This window comes from Lissotriton vulgaris, chromosome 7 (assembly GCF_964263255.1).
Source record: "Lissotriton vulgaris chromosome 7, aLisVul1.2, whole genome shotgun sequence".
Lineage (NCBI taxonomy): Eukaryota > Metazoa > Chordata > Amphibia > Caudata > Salamandridae > Lissotriton > Lissotriton vulgaris.
Window position 1 is genome coordinate 621,290,042 of NC_141695.1, and position 24,110 is coordinate 621,314,151.

A 24,110-nucleotide genomic window follows, 5' to 3' on the forward strand; every position below is an offset into this window, starting at 1 on the left:
AAGCTTCCATCCTACCCCTCTCAAACAACACTTACCGTATTCTCAACTACTTCGAGTACAAAGAATTGTCTCAGACCCGGAGGAATCCAAGACACAAGCACAAATCATGATTAACAAATTCAAAAAACGAGGATATCCAAATGAGGTGCTACAAGATGCCCACAAAAGAGCCACAGCAAAGAACAGGAAGACCTTACTTTCTTCACAAAAAGGTGAAAAAACTACCAAAATTACGTGTGAGTAAATATTCTACAATCACCCCCCAATTCAAGAAAATCATTAAAAGACACTGGTGTATGCTCAAAACAGAACTGGATTTTAACAATATTTTTCAGGACGAACCTGTGTTCGCATTTACTAGAGCCAAAAACCTAGGTGAAATCATAAAGAAACCCATGCTCGTAAAACCTCAAATAACCTTTAAAGGCACCGTCCCATGTAAAAACTGCAGCAATTGCAACAACATCATGGAGGGTAACACCATCACCCACCCCATGCGGGGTAACAAAATCAAGTTACAAGTCAACGGCACCTGCGACACAAAAAACATCATCTACATGTTAAAATGCCCATGTGGCAAAGCTTACGTGGAACAAACAGAACGCAAACTTAAAACAAGATTGACTGAACATAAAAGTAATATAAGAACCAAAGTGTCCAAATCAGCGGTTGCCGCCCATTTCATTGAACATAATCATCAGATCAACCAGATAAGAGCATGCATATTGGAGATTGTGGAAAAGAATGAAGAAAGAGATAACAGAAAGACTTTGCTGAAACGTGAAAACCATTGGATATTTTACCTACAAACTCTGCGCCCTCAGGGGATAAATGAACAAACTGAATTTAGTTGTTATTTGTAATTCATGTATTTTTTCACTATGTAATACAGTTACCATGGTACGAAACAGTGTAACAGTCAACTATGATATTCTTGTCATGAAGCTCGTCATAGCATAGAATTACACACATATTTAGACACTGGCCCTTTAATTGACAAGCGCGCGTTTTTAAAACACCAGAGTACAGCCCACATACGTCACACGCCAACTTGCATCGCGCCGAAAGCGTCCCGCTTCCAGCGCGGATAGAATTCAATTCCCTGCATTCCCGGTAAGAAAGCGCTGCGTTTACGGCCTCTCAGAGGCAGCTCGAACCCGTTTATTATTTAACACATGAGAATTGTTTTAAAGCGCAAGAGAACTTCTGTTTGTTAATGCGCCATGCTAGCTGACTCGACCGCGAGATGAATTGACAAAGTTACAATGTTGCCCCTAGCACCGGATAACGCATGTGCATAATTGATTAGAAATCTGACAGCAGTTTTCAGCGCGTAATTGTAGAGGGCATTCATTAATTTCCAATTTAATTATGTATGCAATTCATTTATCGATGACAGATAATATATGACAGAGATATAGTGATTTAAATATAGTTTGTTTTGAATAATTATCAGTGACAGATACCACTCCTTGTTTCATAGATTTCCCAGATGAAGGCCAGTGGGCCGAAATGCATTGGAACACATGGATTGTTGTAAAAGGAATTGGATATAAAGTATAATTACTGAATACCTTCATGAAAATACTTGCACAAGTATGAATAAAATACTTCAGTGAACAGCAAATTCAAGTTTTTGAAAACTCTATTGACTAAAACTTGCTGGTGAATCCAGCACACTAGAAATCAGTGCCCTTTGTGACACTGGCACTGTAGAGTGCTAGTGCAATCCTCAGTCTCCAAACGTCAACCAAACACCAGGCCCGTGCCCAGCTATTAAGCACAGCAGAGTTGGTCGTGGCGGCCGTGCCCCTGAGCGGAGGAAAGGATCTGTTGGTCCCTACATCTAAGACACTGTTATAATCCCTGCCAAATAACTATGGGATCTCACACCACTTCCCCAATGGCAGGGAAAGCTGACCAAAGAACTGGCCCTGATCCGCAGTTGGTGCGTACACATTCCCCAACAGAATATGTTGTCCATCCAGTGTACCCCTTAACAACACATACCTGCCCTCCCTGTCCATAGGAACCTCATCCATGGCAAAAGGTGATCCAGGGTGTATCCAGATAAGAGCCACCCTATCAAACTCGGACTAATTTGTGGCGTATATTTTACCCCTCGGTTAGTCTCGATTGCCTTTAGGTGTCTCTCATGCAATAGCGCTACATGCACTTTATGACGTTTTAGATAGGAGTACACTGCATACCTACGGGAAGGCATGCGGAGACCCCGGACATTCCAGGTAAGTACCACATGACCCATGGCAAAGCTAAGAGAAGTGAACAGCCGTGAATAGCGGTCCCCCCCCGATCCCCCCTCCCCCCACTCTGATCCAGGTAATTAGCAGCCGGACATGCCCTACAACAATTCCAATGTCCCTCCCATAGATTCCCGCAGCAAAAGGTAAATGGGAAAAACCAAACAGGGAAAGAAGAAACCTTATAAGGGCAACCCCCAGAACATTGAGGTGTCGTCCAAGCAAAACATAAAGCAACCTAGCCGCATGTCCTACTGGCCCCAAAAAGATGGGAAGAACAGAGGGTGGTGGAGCCATGCAGGCAGGGTATGCTCCCATAATTCCCACAAAATCAACTAATAGAGCATTGCCATAGCATATTTCCGAAAGTCAAGAATAGCACCCCCCCCCACCCCCCCGGAATGTTGAGACACTCCCAGCACACAAACTCCACCCCATCCGGATTCATAATAGCACACAGACATTAGAAATCCGTACCCACTGCCACAGCACTTCATACCAGAAGTCTAATTTCAAGACAGCCATCTGGGGTGTAACATCTTATATCCGATGAGTCCACTACTTTGTACTCCGGCATCGCTGCATCTGCCATCTGCTACACAATGCGAAACACCGCCTGTCGCCCTCTATGGATCTGGTCCAGACCAAGCACGCCACTGATCCCAGGAACCGCCTGCCAGACCGTTGTCGCTGTATCCTCTACCACCTGCTTCCCCAGACCATGTAGCAGTAGTTCCCGTGGGTCCTGGGCCAGAATACTGAACCAACATCTCCAGCCAGTCCCAGACATCCTGAGGTGTGTCAAAGAACCTGAACTTCCCATCATAGATGACACTATAGCCTGGCCGGGAACATCAACGAATAGGAGAGCTTCAGCTGCCCAAGCGGACGTTTAACTGGTAGGAAAGATCCCCGCTGGCGCTCGACTTTCATTGTGTAGTCCAGAAAGAACACCTTGGACTTCTCATATTGAATGTCATCCAGTTTCCTCATCTCCCAGAGGATCATATCCCGATCCCGGAAGTGTAGTTGTTTGAAGAGGAGGGCCGTGCCCTTTCACTGGGGGCGGTCTTCCTACCTGGGCCATAATGCGCCCATTCTATGGTAAAGAATGGGAAGAACTCAATGTGTTATGATAAGATAGTTTTAAGCCAATGTTCCAGGAAGGTGACTGCGTTCAGACCCTCTGCACCTTCCGGCAGTCCACTCAACTGGACATTGTTCTGCTGTGAGAGGCCACCTGCATCCTCAATGCGATCTTCAAGATAACTGTTCCGAACCTCATGGGCATTCTGCGTTTTTTCCTGGAACTCCATGGTGGGCTTCAATTTGGCAACTTCTTGTTTTACAGCAGAGACCCGATCCTTCTAAGTCTGATTGTCAGCATGGAGCTTGTTGAGGTCCATGGCCACCTTATCCAACTTGGCTTCCAAGGATGAGCTACAACGCTCAAAGGCCTGCAGGGTAGTTTCTAGGCGATCATCAGGAGCTGTCCGCTCTCCCATCTGCTGCGGCGGATCAGAACGCCTACCGCCTGCGAGGAGGCCCTCGACCTGGTCCCCCTGTTGCATCCCATTCTCTCGTACAAGACCAGGCACTTCTGCTCTACCTGTCCCACAGAGTCCTCCAGCAGCACCTCGCAGTCCAACAACAGTCCTCTCCTCCGTAGATCACGACTGCAGGCTTTGTGCCGCTCACACCCACACCTCCGCAAATGGCACCAGGGAGCCCCCTCCTCGCACTCCACACTAACCGAAGCACCAGGGCTCCGTGCCGTCCCTCTGATTTGTAGTGTATCACCACTGCACTCCTGTGCCAAACGCTTGTGACCAAGTGTGTCCAGCTGAGTCACACGCGTGCTCCCTCTTAAAGCACAAACCCAAGCAATGCCACAGCTGCTTGATATATTCCTGCCAGCTTGGCCAGTTGGGGTGACCCACACTGGCTGTCTGATGAAGGACCGCTAACCCAAACTGGCTCCAGCCAGGCGCCTCTTTCAATCTTGTGGCTCACTTCGGGCCTACCAGGCCCTCCCACCACTATGTCTGCCAGCAAGCAGCCCCTAGTATCACTTTATTGACTCGTTAGGGACTCACTGGGGCCTCACTCTACCAGTGCTGGCTCCAGACTGCTTGTAGGCACCTCTGCCCCTTTTCCATGAATGATGAAAGGGGAAGCATATCTCCCGACTCGGCTGCAAGAGCCGAGGTGCGCCTTACTCTCCCTGGTTCGCCGCAGGCTGGCTGCTTACTGCTATTCAGGGATGGGCCCCTCCGCGCACCAATGTCCTGTGGAGGCGCAACAAATGCAATGATCTGGGCATGGGAAGCGGGGCCCAGACACCGGCACTCCGCTCAGCCGATCGAGGCCCCGATTCTGCCACCGCTCACCAGTGCCTCGTTATGCGCAGCGGATTCCCCCGTACTCACGGGCCGATCCGCTTGCCACTTCCCCCCGACTTCACTTTTTTGGCACCCACGTCCCGTGGGGCACAGCATACAGCTTAGTCCCAGTCCGGACAACGAGACCCTGCCACAGGCGCCCCGCCCAGCGAATCAAAGATGCGGCCCTTCAGCCGCACGCCACTGTATATCGCAGACCACTTGCCCTCCGGGTCCGGCGTCGATCACTGCGGACCACCTTCGGGGGGTGCACTAGGGCATCACCCATGTCCCAGTGACACAAGATGCCGGCAATACAGGAGAAATTTGCCAGATATGAAAGCTATATATGATGGAGAGTTCTCAGAAGGCGATGCCCGTACCGGCCACCTCATGGGCCGATTATCGGTCCATTTCCCTCATCAATGGAAAAAAATTAAATCTTTGCACTCATACTGGCGGCCCGGTTGCGGCGCTTCATCTGGTCTCTGGTATGCCCTGACCAATGTGGCTTCATGCCGGATAGGAGTACCAGACATAGTCTGCAGCACCTTCATGTAGTTCTGGCCCATCGTCATTCACTTTCAGCTCTGGTGGCCTTGCTCCTAAGAGATTTTGAGAAGGCGTTTGACATGGTGAACTGGAGCTACTTGGCCCAGGAGTTGGAGGTGGCCAGGTTCAGAGCCTCGGTTCCGTGGCCTGGTATGTGTTCTGTACTCCAATCGGACAGCCTGAGCACAGATCAATGGGGTAGTTTCAGATGGATTTTCTATCAGTCGTGGGTCTAGGCTGAGGGTAACCCCGCACCCTCTGCGTTTCACATTAGCCATAGATCCTTTAGCTAGACTCATATGATACGATGCACAGTTTCTGGGGTTGGGAATGGGACTAAGGCCATTATGAGCATATTGCCCTCTACACCAACAATGTTCTCTTCTACCTTGCGAATCCAGCAGACATTGTCCCTCAATGTCTTCAGCTTTTGCAATTGTTATTATTTTGGGAAATCCTCTGGAAATCGGTTTTAGTGCTGGGACTATCAGTTGATAAACAACTATTCCAATTTGTCATCCTAGTTTTCGGTACTAAAGTATCCAAGTGGCCTTTATTTTCGAATTTACATGGTCCCTCAACAATTCTCCCCATACCCATAAGATCAGAGCGGATCTTAAGAAATGGCAGATATTGCCATTGACTGTCTTGGGGAGAATCGCCCTTTCTAAATTATGGTTCTGTCTTGATTTCTATATCTTCTCAAAAACGTCCCTCAACATATTCCTCAACACTGGTTCTGTGAGATGGACTCATTAGCAGTCACCTTCCTATGGCCGTCCCGGTTTGTCAACAAGCTCCCTACAAAGGAGGGCATGGTTAATATATACTTGTACTATTTGGCCTAACACCTTTTGGTGGCTAATGACTGGCTCGCAGGGAATTAGTCGGACTCTGCCTATAGAGGAGAGCTACCAAACTGGGATTCTTGCGTATTATGGAGCTGCTCTATGGTGCAGCCATACCTAGCACGATGCCTGAAGTGCCTTGCCTGGTGTTTTCAGGGTGAAGGGCGGCCCAGAAGCATACAGAATGGTGGGCGAAACTGTCTCAGCACACCCCACTGTGGCACGGCACATGGTTGAGTGAGGTGGCGACCTTGGAGGGATTTGCTCACTCAGCATCACACTATTAGGGGGTGTTTGGGCAGGTACACAGTAGCGCTCTATTCAAGACCTCCAACAGACCTATGCATGGGCCACAACACTGTTCCACAGGACCCTGCAGTTGCACCTTATCCTGTGGACACACATCCCCCCAGGTACATCCATGCCGGAATTCGGCCCTGTGGAAGCTAACATTATGATGGGTGTCCCGGGTAAGGGTGAGGTATCACAGATTTATTGTACCCGGATCATTAATTTCGCCAGGATGTAAGATGCCCTCCGGTCCTGGTGGAAGGAGCGAATAGGGCCTTTGGAGGGAGACGATTGGCGGGATGCAATGATGGCTCACAGCGTTCTTACAATCTCTTCCAGGATCCGCTTACTACAAACGTACTATCTACACTGTGCCTATCTTACCCCTGCCAGGCAGGTCCACGTAAAGTCTCATGGCCAATCCGGCATGCTATTGATGTTTCTCTGAACCAGCGGATTCTTTCCACATGGTATGGACTTGCCCAGTTACAGCACTGAATTGGGAATCAGTGCTGGCAGAGGTTTCGAGAGTGTAGGGACTGACTTTGGAACTTTTCACATTACTGATCCTCCTAGGGCCAGATGTAGGCATGGGGGGTGGGGTGGGGGGGGGTGGGGGTGTCCCGTACTGACAAGACTTTACTGAGTGCAGCCGTTGTAGTAATCAAGAGAGATCACCGCACACAGGGAGGTCCCTAGGTCCCCGACACTGGTGTTATGGCGCCGGGGGCAGACTGGTATGAGCATCACAAAAAAAACAGTGTATGAGGCAATGGGTTATCCCGCCAAGCATGGAAACATTTGGGTAAATGGCTTGAAGCCTCGTGCGGGCATTCTGGGCTGGTGTGAACTATATAATTACTATGCTCTTGATCTTCTTCAGTCGGCAAATCTAGATGATGAGACCATTTGGCTGTTATTTGTATTCATCATGGGGTGCAGCATTTCATGGACTGACTATGTGACTTGTTGTGATACTTATAAAGAAAACAAAAAATAAAGAGGGAGTAAGAGGATAAGAGCTGGGGCAGTCCTCCAAACACGATTCATGACAGAAAAAAGGCACCCAATAGATTTAAGAAAAGTCTACTTTGCACCTAGGAGAAAACACTAGGGGCCGAGTCACAAAAGTAATCTGAGACAAAATCCTAAATTTACGACTTTCGGTATACACAAAAGGCATTTAGGACTAGTAAAGTTAGGATTTTGTCTTAAGTTTTGGTTTTAAGTTAAACTTAAGTTAGGATTTTGTCTCTCATATTCATTAAAAGTGCACTGCGTAACCCGTAGATTGCAGCATGCCCAGTTCCGCAGCGGAACGGGAAGGACCGCATGATGATGCATGCCACCAAGGGGTAACCCTGGTGGGTGAGGGTTTTACAGAAAACCTAGGCCTAGATGTATCAAGCCTTTTGCGATTCGTTAAGGCCGAAATTCGCAGAATTTCTGCCTTAACGAATCGCAAACGGACATTTTGCATCTTTTGGGATGTAAGAGAAATTAGCAAAATAAGGAATCACAAAAAATTGCGATTCCTTATTTTGCTTAAGCATTTAAGGAATCGCAATTTTGCGATTCCTTAAATGCCATGTATGAAGCAATTTCAATTTGCGAATTCAGGTTAAGAAATCGCAAATTAACACCAATTTCAGGTTGGTGTTAATTTGCGAATTCCATTCAAAATTCACAATTAAGCAATTTTGAAGGTGGCATGTGGCACACATACATGCCCATAGGGCATGTATGTGGGCCATATGCACACACATGTAAGTTTCAGGGGTGCAGCAGGGTGTCCATGAGACACCCCTGCACCCTTGCAATAATTCTCAAATTGCGATTAGCAAATTGCGAATTCGCAATTTGAGAATTATTTTACAATCATTCCTATAGGCCTCCTGGCCCATAGGAATGAATGGGAAATTATTCCTTATTTGCGAATTCGCAACTTGCGAATTCGCAAATTAGGAATAATAAGGAATCGCAAAAAAAAAAGCGATTTTAAACATACATCCCATTTTGCGATTTCTTAAAAGCGATTCGGTAAAAATCGCTATTAAGAAATCGCAAATGAGAACGATGATACATCTAGGCCCTAGTGTTTTCTCCTGGATGCAAACTAGACTTTTCTGAAATCTGTTAGGTGCCTATTTTTGTGTTGTGATACTTATAAAGCAAAAAATATATATAATGTGCATTATATTAGTTATTTACATCATGGTTATCAGGAATTTACACCTTTTGGAATTGCAACTTCTTTGGTGGTGGTATAGGGAGTCCTTTTGATTGAGATTTGACAGATTTGGAACATGAGCAATCACATTACAAGGGGGGTATGGAATCTGGAAGCCTCATCATAGATTGGTGCGCGTGTCCACAAGAGAGTTTCAAAGTGTAGTATCTATTGTTTTATAAATCCACTTTTATCCAGCAGCACTTTATGGCAGCCTTTTTACTCTAGCATGCAGGTCGAGGTTCAGTCTTTCGTACTTCTCAATTACCAAGGACAGGGGTGAGTTATAAGTAGGGAGCTGGCTCAGCATATACTATACCAAAGTAAGGTATAGTTTGCACAGTGTCCAGTGGGTCCCCATAGGTATAGCATAGGATAAATTAGATAATCACTAACAGCTCTACTTTGTGGTAGTGTGGTCGAGCAGTTAGGCTTATCAGGAGGGCTTGTTAAGCATTTATCGTATTCACTCAATCAAGTCATGTCACACACTCAGACAGAATCCAGACCAATTAGGTAAGTATAAAAAAGGTATACTTATGATTTATTCATAAAACCAAGCAGGGCTTGGTACAGGTAGGTAATAAATACTTGCAAATGCACGGCTGTTAAAGGAAATGCAGCTTTCCTTCTCATTTTAACAGTTACAGGTTAATATCGCTTTTCAGAATACTTGGCATTACACAGTAAATATTCATTACTTTCTGATTACGTTACAATAGTGCTCACCTTTCCCCATACATTAGTAGTTCTACTTTTTAGACCTAAGATCTCATACTAACAGTCCCTGTGGGAGGAAAAATGGTTATCAAACTCTGAGGTAAGTATTTGGCTTACGAGGTTGAGTTTTCGGGGTTAGGACCAAGTTTCCCAAAGATTCAAGTGGCGACTCTAGTTGCACCACCAGCGGCACTGGGGCAGCCGGTTGCAGGAGCACAACGTTAGCCAACGTGCTAAGGTGGCCTTTGGTTCCGCTTTGATGGAAAGCAGGCCACTTGGGTGTAGGACAAAGCTCCTAAGGCTGCGGTCAGCACTGCAGGGGCCAACGACCGACTCAAGAAATATACTGCCAGTGGCACAGAGATGGCCGGGTGCAGAATGTAAAGCGGACGTTGCAGTCCTTGGGCTTCTTAGTGGAGACCGTCTATTTCGGAAAGCTGCAGACTTGGTTAGGAGGATGTTTTGGAGGCGACCAACTACTAGGAAGGCGACTGGGGATCTGGGCGGATGGTTGAACACTATTGGTTATGCCATCTAAGGCCCGGAAGGGCTTGAGGGCTAGGGTGTTGTAGGTGTTTGGTTTCCTTAGGCTCCCATCAGTCGCAGTCAGCGTCAGTTGGCCAGATACGTTCGCACTTCCAGTAACTCTTCGGTCAAGGGAGTATTTGTCTTACCGTCTTTGGTCACGGTCTGGGGGGGGACCCTTAAAGTAAAGGCTGAAAGGTTTAGTTTTGAAGCTTGTGAGAGGTCGGGAGTCACTGGATCCTAACTTACAATTGCCGGGGGGACCTCTTTGGAGCATCGGGCCACTCAACCTCAGGCCGTGGCGGCCGGGTGCAGTATCGCGGAGTCTGGACTCTGACAGTTAGTCTTTGGTTTGAGCAAACCCGGTACTCACGGGAGACAGAGTCTGTTAGTTGAGTGCAGGGCAGGTCCTTTGGGCTCTGTGGGCCTGCTGCTTCGGAACATGACTGTTTCTTCGATGTAGGCAGGTCATGATTGGGACAAACTGGTAGGAATATGGCAAAGTCAGTTTGTGTCCTTGTTTTCTTCCTGGGTCAGCACGGCTCTTCGGTCCTCCTTCTTTCTTCCTTGAATCTGAGGAGACAAGGTTCAGGGTCGCCTCTAAATTCTAAATTTAGGGGCATTAAAGTGGTGTGTAGGTCGAGACCAAGGCTCCCTTTTTTGGGGTGGGTACACCCCCTATTATGCTACCCTACCGTGGGAGGCGGCATGAGCCTTTTCCTAATTGGCAGAGTCCCCTCATCTTCAAGGAGGGCACTTAGATGTGTGCTGCTTCACCTCATTTTCCTCAACTGAGGGGTGGGATTGGCAATGGTGGGCACACCTCTCTTCCTAGCTTGACTTTCCAGCCGATTCTCCTGCCCAAGTGGTGGTCAGAACCGGTGTGACCCAGTTGAGGGGGGGCAGCATACCAGTCCTTATGCCCTCCTTGGTAGCTGGTTGCTTTGACCTCGGATTACTTTGGAAGTTAAAAAGGAGGATTGATGGATGAAGGACCCATTTTGAGCCCAGTCCAAAATAGTTCGAACCACCAATTAGTTTGAGCTTGAACTCCCGGATTCACTAACATCATCTTGAAAAAGGTTGACACTCACGAGCAACATAGAAACGGATTGTTGATCCCCTAATCTTCAGGTTGCTATTGTTATACGTTAAAACATAGTGGATAATCCGAGTCTTGGGCCCTGAGCATTCACCCACTATGTTAGTTGTCCGACACATGTTAACCAGAAAGCAAAGAGTTGGGGGGAGTCAACAATAACGCACAAATCAACAGTAGAGCGAGATTAGTTTGTCATACATAGCTGTATTTAAAGAGGTAAAACAAATAATTGTCAGAAACAAAAACAGATCAATCATGTCGATTCATATAGCATGAATTATTAACAAAATCTAAACATTAAGATTGGCACAGAGTTCAAACTGTATACATAAGCCTCGAAGTCATACATGCACTGAAGTTGCCAACTCGTTTTTCGCGAACTAGTATCTGCTTTTTCAGCGTGGAAAAGATATTAAAAAAAAAAAAACTTATAAAATTAACAACTGGTTATGTTCACAAGATAACATAACATCCATATGGACATACATCATTAATTAATTCCTGGTCCTAGAGCTAAGGTGTGACGTTCCTGATATATAAATAATTATGTGTGATTTAAATGAAGAGGTAGTTTCAAGAACAATAATCAAAGGCCCTCAAGACCAAGATATAGTAGGAAGGGAACAACCCATGATAGTAAGCACCATCACGCAAAGTATAAACAGAGAATCTAAATTAAGTCAGGAGGAAGATAAAAAGCGGACTGCGGATGAAAAGAGAATATTGTGCAAAGGGGTAGAAAACTGAGTTAATAAAGAAAGAAAGATGGGGTATGAGTAAATATTTTAAAAAAAAACAGGAGAGGTAAGTGCAATGACAGGGGCAGACTAAAATATGTGGTGTAATAAGATCCTGCATTCTGGTGTTAGACAAACGATGAGAAGGTACCCCCTGGAGTTTATTTAATAAGATATCATCGACGGAAAAGTCTACTTTCAAAGACGAATATCTACCTCTCGCAAGTTGTGTCAGGCGATGTGAAAGACTCACAAGCTAGCATCTCAAGTGAACAACATGAATTCACTTCTCATCTCAGGCTCAAAGCTAATCCTCCCAACTCTAACCATTATGTCACTTAAACCGATTACCAGCCTGAACTGTTATCATAATGAATGCCTCATGATAAAGCTTCATCACTTCATATTTCATAAAAAACGACTGTAAATAAACCAGGAGACATATTCAAAATTGAACACACATTCCCAAATTTAAATGCAAATGCCTGTACTAGACAGACCATGGTAGCACTGCAGTAATTATAACTCTAACATTGAAATAAATGACAGTTTAAAAAGATAACACACACATTTATAAATCTCTAAAACGCCGGTGTGCGTCAACCCAAACTAGAACTTACCTGCGATAACCGGTTTCCATTCAATTCGTAAATAATCCTCGTGTAAAGACTACTCAGATGAGATGCAGGTATTATTCTAACAAACACGAACGACGGCCTCCACGTAAAATTAAAAATAAACAAATTAGCAAGCACACTCGTATATTCCGCATCTGCTAAATTATGACTGCGCGGAGCAATGAGAGAGAAAGTAGGAGAAACGCGGCCATCTCCTGTCGGGCAGTGGGGTCACCCTCGAGACAAATTGGTTTGAAAATACTTTCAGTGCCACAAGGTTTAAACCGGATGTTCACAGCTTCCACAAGCACGTAGCCTCTAGCAGTCTCACGTCCTTATGGAAGGGATCGAATAAGCAGCGTGTGATATGCACACATGACTATGCTACTCGACGATATAGCACTTAAACGCCTTGTCAGGGGTAGTAAGCTCTATATATAAATGCAATTACAATACAATGCCGCGTGCTAATATAAACAACACAGAGTCGTGCGGCTTACTCCGACTAATAACAGTAATTAAACACACAGTAAAAAGCTGTACTTACCATAGAGCAGCTAAAAATACTCTTCGTTTCGGAAAACCCTTGTACAACTAGCGTGTGTCAACAATACCCCGGCTCGGGCGGGTCCAGTCAGTCGTCCGTCCTAGTCTATGCAAAGTGATCCAAACACCTCCGGCGCTATAATCAAACGACCGAAACCATACACTCTACCCTAGCGAAGTATCACCAAGCAAGTTAAGTCACGTTCTACTGCTTTCACAGAGATTCCACAGATCTCAACGACGAAATACCCTTCATATCCACCCTCCTGGAATTCATGAACAACCGCGGTATGACGTTACGAGGTTTGTGAAGGGCAGCCTCATTCTCGCTCACACCTGCATGGATCCGCACAACCAGAAAAAACCCGTCACAACGCTTAAAATGTGGAAAGTTCGCGTCATTATAACCCCAGTCATTGATTTCTACCTCCCTAAGTAAGGCTACCACTGGAGCCGCATGGGATGTCGAAATGCACAGCCTTTGAGAAAGATAGCCACACCTAACTAACCACAGCCTCACAGCTTCCTTCAAATCAAATAAAAAGTCGAAAATACCGTCAATGAAAGGATAATGAAAATACATATATCAGTCTAGAACTCACAACACTATTAACATACAAACGCCCATATCTATCTGGATGCGCCATTCTCCTACTACCTGATTGACGTTAAGCTCTTGTTATTAAGGGAACTTAACTATTCAATTTCGAACAGGAAATGATAAAATGGAAGGAGAGAAAGTTACCTTGCATGGATTCTATCTATTTAACGCACGTTCTCAATCCCAATTTTACTTCAAACCACGGAAGTACATACTGAGAAAGAGATTATAGAATAGTAAAGTGAAACACGTTCGAACCCCGAATACATCTGGTAAGGATCCCGTACCACCAGATGCATTCGGGTCTCGAACTTGCGAGCTGCATAGAAACTCTTATAGGGAGTGATTGCCGTTTGTCTAACACCAGGTTAGAAGAACTTATTTATTTTGCTACACCACGTGTTCTTAGTCTACCGCTTAGCATTGCCCCCTCATGGGTCCTCCTCGTCCCAGTACAAAGTGAGGCAGTTCTGCCTCCAACTAGCTTATCAAAACGCTACAAAACCAAAAGCCATAGGTCCAATCCAATCCAAAAAGCTTTATTCGACAGTTAAGTCATAAAAGCACAGTACATAAGATAACAATATTTCATAACACACTACACACTAATAGGCAAACATTTGAAAATCATATTAAATATTCATGAAAACTGTTGTAGCAAATATTAAAATACCAGTCCTGTGGGTTAAAAGCAGAGACAGATACAATTAATAATATTGTTACAGAACATGGGTATGAATATGGCATTACTACATGAGTTACTTTTAAGGTCCATACACGTTGTCAAAGGGCCAGACAGTGATTCAGTACAGAATAAGACAGTAGCCAGCCTCATATAAACAGACGCCAGGATGACATTTAAAACATTCTTCAAATTGCGTAGGTTAATCATGATCTAATAGCCTATGATCAGCTCAAGAATTTGGCAATTGCAATAGAAATACACAGTGATGTTTCTGCGTGCAATATTCTTTGTGCATCAGCGCACCTTCTGGAGCTCAGTGACCTACAAATTAGCTTGAGCCACACGTGACAGGGGCAGCATATACTGGACAAACAAACAATAGGTGAGCCAGGGTCTCCTGCTGGTCCAAACACAAGGGGCACTTGCTATTACCAGATGGGACCCATTTTGCTCTATATGATCTTATTGGCAGTGTACCCACCCTGATTTGGAAGTAGAGCTTCCTATCATGCGGTTTGGTTATTAAATCCCAATACTGCTCTAAATTTGGCCAGAATTTGACTTCCAAGAACCCTCCCGTAAGTGAGGAAGTGTCACTGTTTCGATGGATATTAAGAAACACCATTTCCAAATATTTTTCTTTCAAAAACTCCTTTGCAGGAAAGATGCATTGGAGGGATTTTCCCACAACGTGACCATGCCAATCTTGACAAGTGACGTTCTTATCTACCTTAACCATCTAATTTTGTGATAGCAATCTGCCCGAATTAGATAATTGAGGCCAGAGGCATAAGATGCCAGTTCTGGCGCACACCAAATTCTTCGACCAGTATAATATTGGGCGTAATCTGGCAATATCAACCAGAGTTTTTCTGCCTAATTCGTACAGCAATGGACACACTGGGGTGCTTTGCGGGAGACCAGAATTCTGCATAGGAACCTGTTTTCTGAGACGGCTAGCTGGGATAGGTTCTCAAAAACCCCAGAGCTCGGCCCCATATAAGGCAGAGATCTGAACTTTCATACTATAAATCTGGAGCACAGGTTTAATTTGCTTTGTAAGGGAAGTTTTAAACTCAGTATATAGGGCCCCAGATAGTTGTCAATGTTTTAATGTGGCAGTGTCAAGTTGGAAATTCCAACGCAGGTCATTTTACAAGGTAACCCTCAGATAGGTAAAAGCCCTAACTTGTTCCAGGGGGCGGTCATTCATGCATACTCCACCTTTAAATGTTTAATGCTGGTTTAAAGTCATACATTTTGTTTTGGATACATTAATTTCCAACCCCGAAGTTGGCAAAACTCCTCAAAAAGTAACAAGGCACGCTGGAGACCGCTGGGAGTTTTTGAGATGATCAACGTGTCATCCATGAACATTAAAATAGGGCTATGAGTTCCCGCTAGTACAGGGACAGCCGTGGGGGTAGACATTAAAAACTTGGCGACCCCATTGAGAAAGAGTGAGAATAGTGTAGGAACCATAACACAATCTTGGCGCACTCCTTTGTCAATGGGAAAAGGTTTAGTAACTTTGCCCTGTGACCCCCACCGTATTTGGGCAAAATTATCCTCATGTAAACGAATAATAAGAGATAGCAACTCTGGTGCCATTCCTAGCACCTGTAGCACTGCCTAAAGTTTACTGCTGGAAACAAGATCGAATGCTGACTTAAGGTCAATGAAGGCAGCATGCAAGCAACCCTTGCCTAGAACCACTGTCCGCCACTATATTAGTGTAAACCGAAAAACCTGATCAATGGCACTGGTATGGGCCCGGAAGCTTGCCTGTAATGCTGAGAGAATATCATGCTCGTCTATCCAATCTTGGACCTTGTTCAGTACTAACCGGCCCATCACCTTTTACAAAGAATCTATGAGGCATATGGGCCTATAATTTCCTGGGTGGGATTTATTCCCTTTTTGAAATACCGGGATATCTCGGCTCCTTTCCAGGAATCTGGCACTGGAGCTCCTTGGGAAATGGCATTAGCCAATAATTTAATATACCGGCACCATTTGGGTCTATCATATAAAAAATGTTAGTTGGAATGCCATCTAAACCCGGAGCTCTACCCCCTATTACGGCTCCGAGGGCAATATTGGCGTCAGCCAGTGTAAAGGCCATGTCTTGATAGAACATGTGTAAAGGCGCAATAGGGTTCCCCTCATCAGCCCTGCACGCATATTGGGGTTTAAAATTGTTGGGACTAGCAACAAAGCAATGTACAAAGTTTCCCAGGGGGGGTGGGAGGCCAGAGTATACCGAGTGGAGCGTGGAAAGAGAAGGAAAGAAAAGCCAAAGAAGGGGAATTTCCCTTGTTGGAACTAAAACCCTCACACACCTAGCAAGCTAGATGTCATGCTTCATCATATGGGTTCTGCTCCTCGTCAGACTGGCGCTGCAATGTCTGACGGGCACCGGTAAAGGTGCTCTTTATCGGAGGTCTTTTGTTCCAGCCATATGGTGCATGCGGGTGAGAGGGAAGGAAAAAGGGTGTAGTCGTGAGAAAGTGGTGAATTAAAAAAGGTGGGTCAGTCCACAATAATTTTTATTGGCGTGGCTGACACCCTTAATTAGAATGGTGGGAGGGGAGATATGTAGATGTAGGCATACTTGTAAAGCACACTGATACTCCAGAGTATCCTGGTGCTGTACTCATACCGCTAGGGAACCCTTCCTGGTTTTTCCCCGTGAAATGTCCATTCCTGGGCGCAACCAGGTATCCCTAGCGCTGTTGGGGGCCGTTGTGGAGACTAAGCAAGCTATTGCCCAGAGTTGCAGCGTGGGACCCCTGATTAGAATAGGCACCAAGGCGAGAAATCAGGTCCGAGGAATTATGAGCCCAAGATCCGCCAAGACCAGCCGAGGCGGGAATTGAACCCTGGTCCCAGGCCAGACCTCTGCATCAGGGTCTGCCGCTCTAACCATTGAGCCACACTTCTCCACTGTGCTTAAGGTAGTATAAAGCAAGATACCTACAACCCCATAATCAGGTCAACATGTTTCTTGCCCGGATGGCAATTCTTCAGGACCTATGTGAAACGTACTACACAGTGAAAAAGGATGTTCATACAACCTTATGCCTTGAGGTCGTACAAGGGCAGGCAACTAGGTCCTGCTGAGCTGGGGAGACCTAAAAGAAAGTGCATAACAAAGGAATAATTGTAGTTCTGTATTTGTTATGTTATAAGGTCACAGGAAAACACACTCGTGGTTGAAAGGGGACAGTGACTACAACTATATTTACAGGTGTATCCCCATTAGGAATACAGTGGGTTGCAGTGCAGGGTTAAAAAGGGTATTAAAAAGACGCTAAACGTGAGGAACATGAGGGGAGACGCATAATGTTATGTTATGTTATGTTACAAAAATTTTAATACCGCGCTCGTACACCAATTGGTTTCTTGGCGCTCAAAGACAACAGGAGTGTGGCACAGGGGGTGAGAGCAGCTAACCGTGAGCAAGGCGGAACAGATAAGTTTTTAGAGATTTGCGAAAAGTGGGGTAGTCAGGAGTGAGCCGAATAGGAAGGGGGATGGAATTCCAAGTGAAAGGGGCAAGAAAAGAAAAACGAGCACCACCGTGCTTCTTACGACGAAACCTTGGAATAACCAGCAGATTGTGGGCAGAGGATCTAAGGTGTCGGGAGGGAGTGTAAGAGTGGAGACAGGAAGAAATAAAAACAGGAGCGGAAAGGAAAAGAGATTTGAAGACGGTGCAACCAAGCTTGAAAATGCATCGTTGCGCCACCGGAAGCCAGTGCAAGGTTTTTAACAGTGGAGTGACATGATGATGTTTTGGTTGCTGGAAGATTAATCTAGCAGCCTGATTTTGCACCAGTTGAAGGCGTTGAAGGTGGTAAGCTGGAATCCCCACGTAAAGACAATTGGCGTAGTCTAAACGTGAGGTGACCAGGGCCAAGATGACAAGTGTAAGAGCCTCTGGGGACAGGTACCTTCGGATCTTCCCGATCCTGCGGAGATGAAAGAAGCAGGCCGAGGTGACAGCATTAATGTGCGGTCGCATCGAGAGATCACTGGAGATGACCACACCTAAACTCTTCACGGAGTCGACTGGGCAAGGGGAAGGGCCGAGGACAGGCGGCCAGAAGTTGGAAGTCCAGGGATGAGGAGGCCCACCGATCAGGACCAGCTCTGTCTTACTAGGGTTGAGCTTCAGCTGACTGAAGTTCATCCACTCGTAGATGGAAAGCATGGTGGATTGGAAGTTAGAACAGGAGAGAGGGGAAGAGTCAATGGGAAAGATAAGTTGCAGATCATCTGCATAATTAAAAGTGGTAACAGAAGAGTGACGGAGGGAAACCAAGAGAGGCTGCATGTAAAGATTGAAAAGAAGAGGGGATAACGCAGAACCCTGGGGAACACCACAGGAAAGTGAGGTGGAAGGAGCAGAAAAGGAGGATAGGTGAACAGATTGGGACCGGAGTTGGAGAAAGGACACAATCCAAGACAGGGCCAGGCCCGAGATCCCAGCATTTCTGACACGGTCGACCAAAATGTCGTGGTCGACCGTGTCGAAAGCGGCCGAGAGATCAAGTAAAACCAGGGCCTGGGCCAAGTTCTTATCAGCCCCCTGTCTCAGCGTGTCCATGACCGCTGTCACCACTGCCTCCGTAGAGTGGGAAGGTCTGAAACCTGCCTGCTGATCATCGAGGAAATGAGTCTCCTCGATGAAAGAGCTAAGGCAACGGGTGACATAGGTTTCCAAGACCTTCCCGAGATATGGGAGAAGGGAAATAGGTCGGTAATTGCCCAGTACCGAGGGATCGGAACCGGGTTTTTTTAAGATGGGTACCACCACAGCGCTTTTGAAAGCATCAGGGACAGAGCCTGTGGAAAGAGAGCGGTTTAGGAGGTCCAGGGGGGGGTCAGGGCATGCCATGAAGGCATCTCTGAGGATCTGGGGGGGACAACAATCCTTGGGAGAGCCTGAGCCCACAGCCGAGAGAAGAGAGCAAAAGGTGTCTAGAGAGATCGGGGGGAAGACATTCAGGGAGTGAGGATTCGAAGGGGGAAGGGCACTAGTGTGAGACGTAGTGGTAGGGGGAATATTGTTTTTAATTGTAATGATTTTATCAATAAAAAAAGAGTTGAGGGAGTCGCACAGAGCTTGTGATGGCTGGGGCTGGGGTGTGACGCGGTCAGGTAGGGAAAGTTCGGCAACAATAGAGAAAATTTCTTTGGTTTTGGAAGCAGAGTTGATTACCTTTTGAGAAAAATAAGCAGATTTAGCCAGAATAATAGAGGATTTGTAAGATTTAAGTAAGTCAGTGTAGACAGACTTAAGTGAAGGATCATAATTACGCCTCCAGCGACGTTCAGCCTGGCGAAGAAGGAGTTTGCTGGCCTTGAGTGAATCAGTGAACCAGCGCTGGGCGTCGTGGGGTCGCTTCGATTTGATGGATTTAACAGGAGCGACTGCGTCACTGGCATGGAGCAACCAATGGTCCATTGCGGCAGCTTGGGAGTTCAGATCAGAGTGACTAGGGGGCAGAGTGGAAGCAAGGGTCGAATGGAACAAAGGGATATCGGCGTGCTTCCAGTTACGGGCAGAAAGATTAAGAGTTGGAGGGGGGCGGGTGGGTGCAGTGATTTGTAGGGAAAAGGAAATGAAAAAGTGATCGGACCAGGTACAGGGGTACACCAAGGGAGAAGAAATATCCAAGTTGGTGGTCCACACCTGATCCAAGATGTGGCCCTTGTTGTGAGTCGGAACCGAAATATGTTGGGAAAGATTAAGGCCGGATAGAAAGCCAGAAAAGTCAAGTGATACAGAAGATTCAGAGGGGTCGGATGGCCAGTAATTAAAGTCACCGATGATCAGGATCCTAGCTGAGTTAACGGTAAGTTGCGAAATGAGATCACTGAACAAAGATGGAAAGGAAGGCATATTAACAGGTGGGCGATACACTAAGACACAGATAAAGGAATGTTTGGGAGAGGCAAACTTCAACATAAGAATGTCGGAGTTCAATATAGGAGTAATTATAGAAGAGGTGAATTGCAAATTGGAGCGAATAATGGCAGCAACTCCCCCACCCGGTCTGCCAGAGGACCTGTTGGAGTGAAGGATATAGTAGCCCAGGGGTATTGCGGCCAGAATGTCAGGGTATGAGTCCGCATGCAGCCAGGTTTCCGCGAGGAGCAAGATGTCAATGTTGCCCGCCTCAAGAAGTTGAAAGACCTCAAGCTGATGTTTGGGGAGAGAGCGGGTGTTCAGGTACACGACAGAAATAGAGCGCGTACCGGAAAGACTAGGCTTGGGAAGTGTGGTAGAGATAGAATAATAACCGATCTTACCCTAAGGGAGATCCTAAGGTGCCCCGCTGTCTGCTCCAGTGGGACCTGCACGTGTAGGTCAGGAACCTGGGAGGAGAGAGATAGTATGCATTGGTGTAGAGCATTAAATAATGCTCAACAGTATTATGATAGCAGCCCGTCGTGAGTCAGGGCTCACAGAGTGGAAATTGCCGACGGGGTGGTTGCAAATCAGAAAGACCATTTGCGCGCCTATATAGCCACATGAAAACAAGTGAATCTGCGGCAGTACGTCAGCCAAGGGCACAGAAACCGGTGGGGCAGAGGGCAAAAGGGCACAAACAAGAGTGGGGCAGAGGACAGAAAGGCACAAACACAAGTGGTACAGAGGGCAGAAGGGCATAAAAAACAAGAGGGTGGCAGTGATGAACCAGGCAAAAAAAAAACACGAACACGCACAGCGCCCCACGAATCCGCAAAGTTCCCTGCGAACACCCGCGAACACGCAAAAATAAAAAATCCGCAAATTCGCGTGAATTCGTGAATTTTGCGGATTGCGAATTTGCAAATCCGCAAATTCGCGGATCGCAAATTCGCAAAATTCGCCCATGCTTAGTAGTTACGCCTGCCCGCCCGTACTTTGTCTGGTGCCCCTGATTAAGAGCCTCACCTAGAGTTTTACGTGCCATCCTAAAATCCTCATTGATCCATAGCCGTAGTTTCTTTCTTTGGGTGTTCTTATTTGAGTGCTGCTTGAAGAAGTATGATCTTAGGTGAGAAAATAATTTATTGTGAGTGGCAGTAATTATCTCGGTGAACTCGGGGTGATCAGAACGGGCCTCTAAATCGACTATAGTGAGGTCGATATCCCTAGTAATATTGGCTAGATCAGGGTTCTCTACCAGCTTAGCCCATTTTAGTGGCTGCATATCATTGGTGGGGATCAGTTCGAGGGTAAGTAGTTTGTGAGCTGGCTGAACCGATGCTCTCTGTACTTGGAGATCTAAAGTTGGGCATAAGGGATTATGATCGCTCTCTAGGCGATCCCTCACAGTCATATCCCCTAAGTCAAAGGTCATATAAACCCCTCTCATCCATCGCCATGTCTATTTTATTCTTGCTTCGACGGTGACCGGAACGTTGATGCTCCGTGTCTCCTGTTGCTGTTTACGGTTGTACAGGATGTGTTGCAGTACAGTGAGTTTTTGTACTCATTTGTTGAAGGTCCTCAATATGTGCTGTTTATTTCTGCCTATGTTTTTTTGTCTCTGCGTGGCCGTGCAGGTGCTCCAGTCGGCCGTGCTCCAGCTCCTGGGTCAGGATGCTCCCCGCGCATGTGCTGGGCTGGGGCGGCGAGCTTTCCTGATGTGCTGGCCCCGGGTCGTTCCGACGCTGGGGGTATCAAGCAGCGTCCGGCCCGCGGCCATGTTACGTGTATATGGCTGCGGGTGGAGACTGCAGGGCTGTCCCTTTGGTTTTCCAAGTCTCATGTTACACGGGTCTTGGTTGCTTGGTGACAGTGTTAATGTGGAGTGGCTGGGCACTTCCTGGTGTGTGCTGGACTTCCTGTATGGTTTGCTCTTCCTACTTATGGCCATGGGTGTTGAGCATTACTCTCAAGTGCCTGCAGCATCTTTATCCGTGCAACGTAATGTCCTTTTGCGACTTTCCTGGTCTTTTTGCAGGTTTTATTTCATTCTGCTATGCAGGCGGAGCTGCTTGAGCCTTCTGCGAACTAGGCTGGGGATGTTTTTGAGGCCCTGGATTATTCTCCTGAGAGGACTTACATCCGAGGTAAGGTTTTTTTAGACATGTTGATCCCTGTTCGTACGGTGCTGGGATTTGACCCCCGGTCCTTGTCAGATGATGGGCTTTACTCCCTATATGTTCTTCGGTGGTAGTTGTCCTGCCTTTTCATGCTGTCCTCACAGATTTTCTGGCTATGGTGTGGCTTGCTGTCGACGTGCAGGGGATTCCGCGTTTTCTGGGGTAGCAGTGTTGCCTGGCGGACTTTGTCACCCAGTTCCCTCTGGTTCCTGGGGTCACTTCTGTTTTGTCCTCCATGGCTTCTTCTTCTTATTATTTGTCTTCGGAGGCGGCTTCCTGGGCTGTCTCAGTTGTGCGGGAGGGGGTGTCGGCTCTTGAGCGTTCTTCTGCAACTTCTCTTTTGGGGTGCGTACTGGCGCTTCTTCGGCCTATGCTTTGCAGGTCCATTCTGACGTTTTGGGTACCTGTTTGTCTGTCTTCCGGGTCAGGGGGATCTCACTCCTGTCTTGGGGTAAATGGTGGTCTTGTTTCAGTTTCTGTCTGCTGTACTTTTGTTGCCCTGTGGGCCCTCTCCTTGGCTGCTGGGCTGGCAGTGGCTGGTAGGAGGTCTCTCTGGTCTGTGCTTTGGTGCCTTGACACTGCTCAGACACCTTGGTCCCCATGTGTTACATCTATAACTCAACGTCCTTGCTGTCCTATGCCATGGGGGAAACATCCTTTACAACGCAACTTTTACCACGCAGTGCCTTTACATCGCAACTTTTACAACGCAAACCATTACAACGCATTGCGCTGGGGGGCGCTCTAGGATAGGGAATAGATTTAATTTACTATCCAACACCTACCCTACTATCCACGGGGACTGGAGTTGGAAAAGTAAATTAAACTATTCACTATCCAGCACCCCTCAACACTATGCGTTGTAAAAGCATGTGTTGTAAAACTTGCGATGTAAAAGCATGCGTGGTAAAAGCATGCGTTGTGATGTCATACATCCATGCCATGGTATGTGTATGTTCCATCTTTTACCTGAAATTTCTATCATATGTCAACCATCCTGTCCCACCGTTCAGTTTGCCCTCATCTTGGATGATCTTGTTGTAGCTGCATAGCGCTGGGCCCTGCTCAGGAAACATTTCCATTATTATGGTGGAAAAGATTAAAAATGCTTCGATCCAGTTATCTAACGCCTGCTCAAGCCTGGGTCTGTGCCTAGGTTTTCTGTCCTCTTCCTTGCCTGTCAACATAGGAGTGTCAGTGCCATCTTTGCTGTGCATCAGTAATGAGAAGATATCTATACATTCCAGTTTCCAAATCCTCTCCTTTGCTGCTCGTGGTATTATTCTCCATGCCAGTAATATCCTGCTGGATAGTATAGGTGCTGGTGTTGTGTAGACTACCTGCGCGGTCTCTACGCTTGTGCTCCCTCCCAGGCCTGTCGAAGTTCTTCCTGCACCACTAGCTTCCATGAGCTAGCACTTGTGGGGATGTCCCCTTCTCAGTGTTGGTTTGCAGTGCTCCTTCCCCCTGTCCCCAAACATAGCTATGGCCTTGGCCCTCATTGTCTTTCTTTCATCCCGCCAGCGCGCTGGACTCCGTTTGGGTTTTTACCGTGGTGATTAACCCTTGCATCACGTCCACCATGTTACCCAACTGTCCCTTTATCATTGCTTTCTTTTGGCTGCTGGGTTGCTTGGTCTTGTCACTGGCGCTGGGGACTGGGGGAACAGTGCCGATGCTTGTTGGCTTGCCATGCTGGGTTCCGGTGAACTGACCACCGTGGGGTTGGGGTTTGCGGTTCCTTCCTTGCTCCCTTCTGTTTTGGCATACCACTGGGTCTCGCTGTCATCCCCTCTTGCGTGTTGTGGAGGGCTCTTGGCTCATGGAGGCCCCTCCTGAGTCAGTCTTGAGGTCGCCCAGAGTTGCCCGTTGACAAGGGAGTTGCGCCTCCTTGCTCTGCAAGAGCCC

The 24,110-nt window shown here is 46.7% G+C and overlaps 1 protein-coding gene across 2 annotated transcripts in view; it reads right to left on the bottom strand.

Annotated features, from left to right (window-relative positions):
- Nucleotides 1-13,039, bottom strand: part of LOC147702143 (proton channel OTOP2-like) — a 340,145-nt gene extending 327,106 nt beyond the window's left edge. Inside the window, exon 1 of one of the 2 annotated variants that reach the window (XM_086930791.1) lies at nt 12,812-13,039. The gene's annotated coding sequence lies outside the window, so the exon portion shown is untranslated. Of the gene's footprint in view, nt 1-12,267; nt 12,574-12,811 lie in introns of those variants that run through there. The other variant, XM_086930790.1, reaches the window with a different exon arrangement.
- Between the last annotated feature and the right edge of the window lie 11,071 nt (nt 13,040-24,110).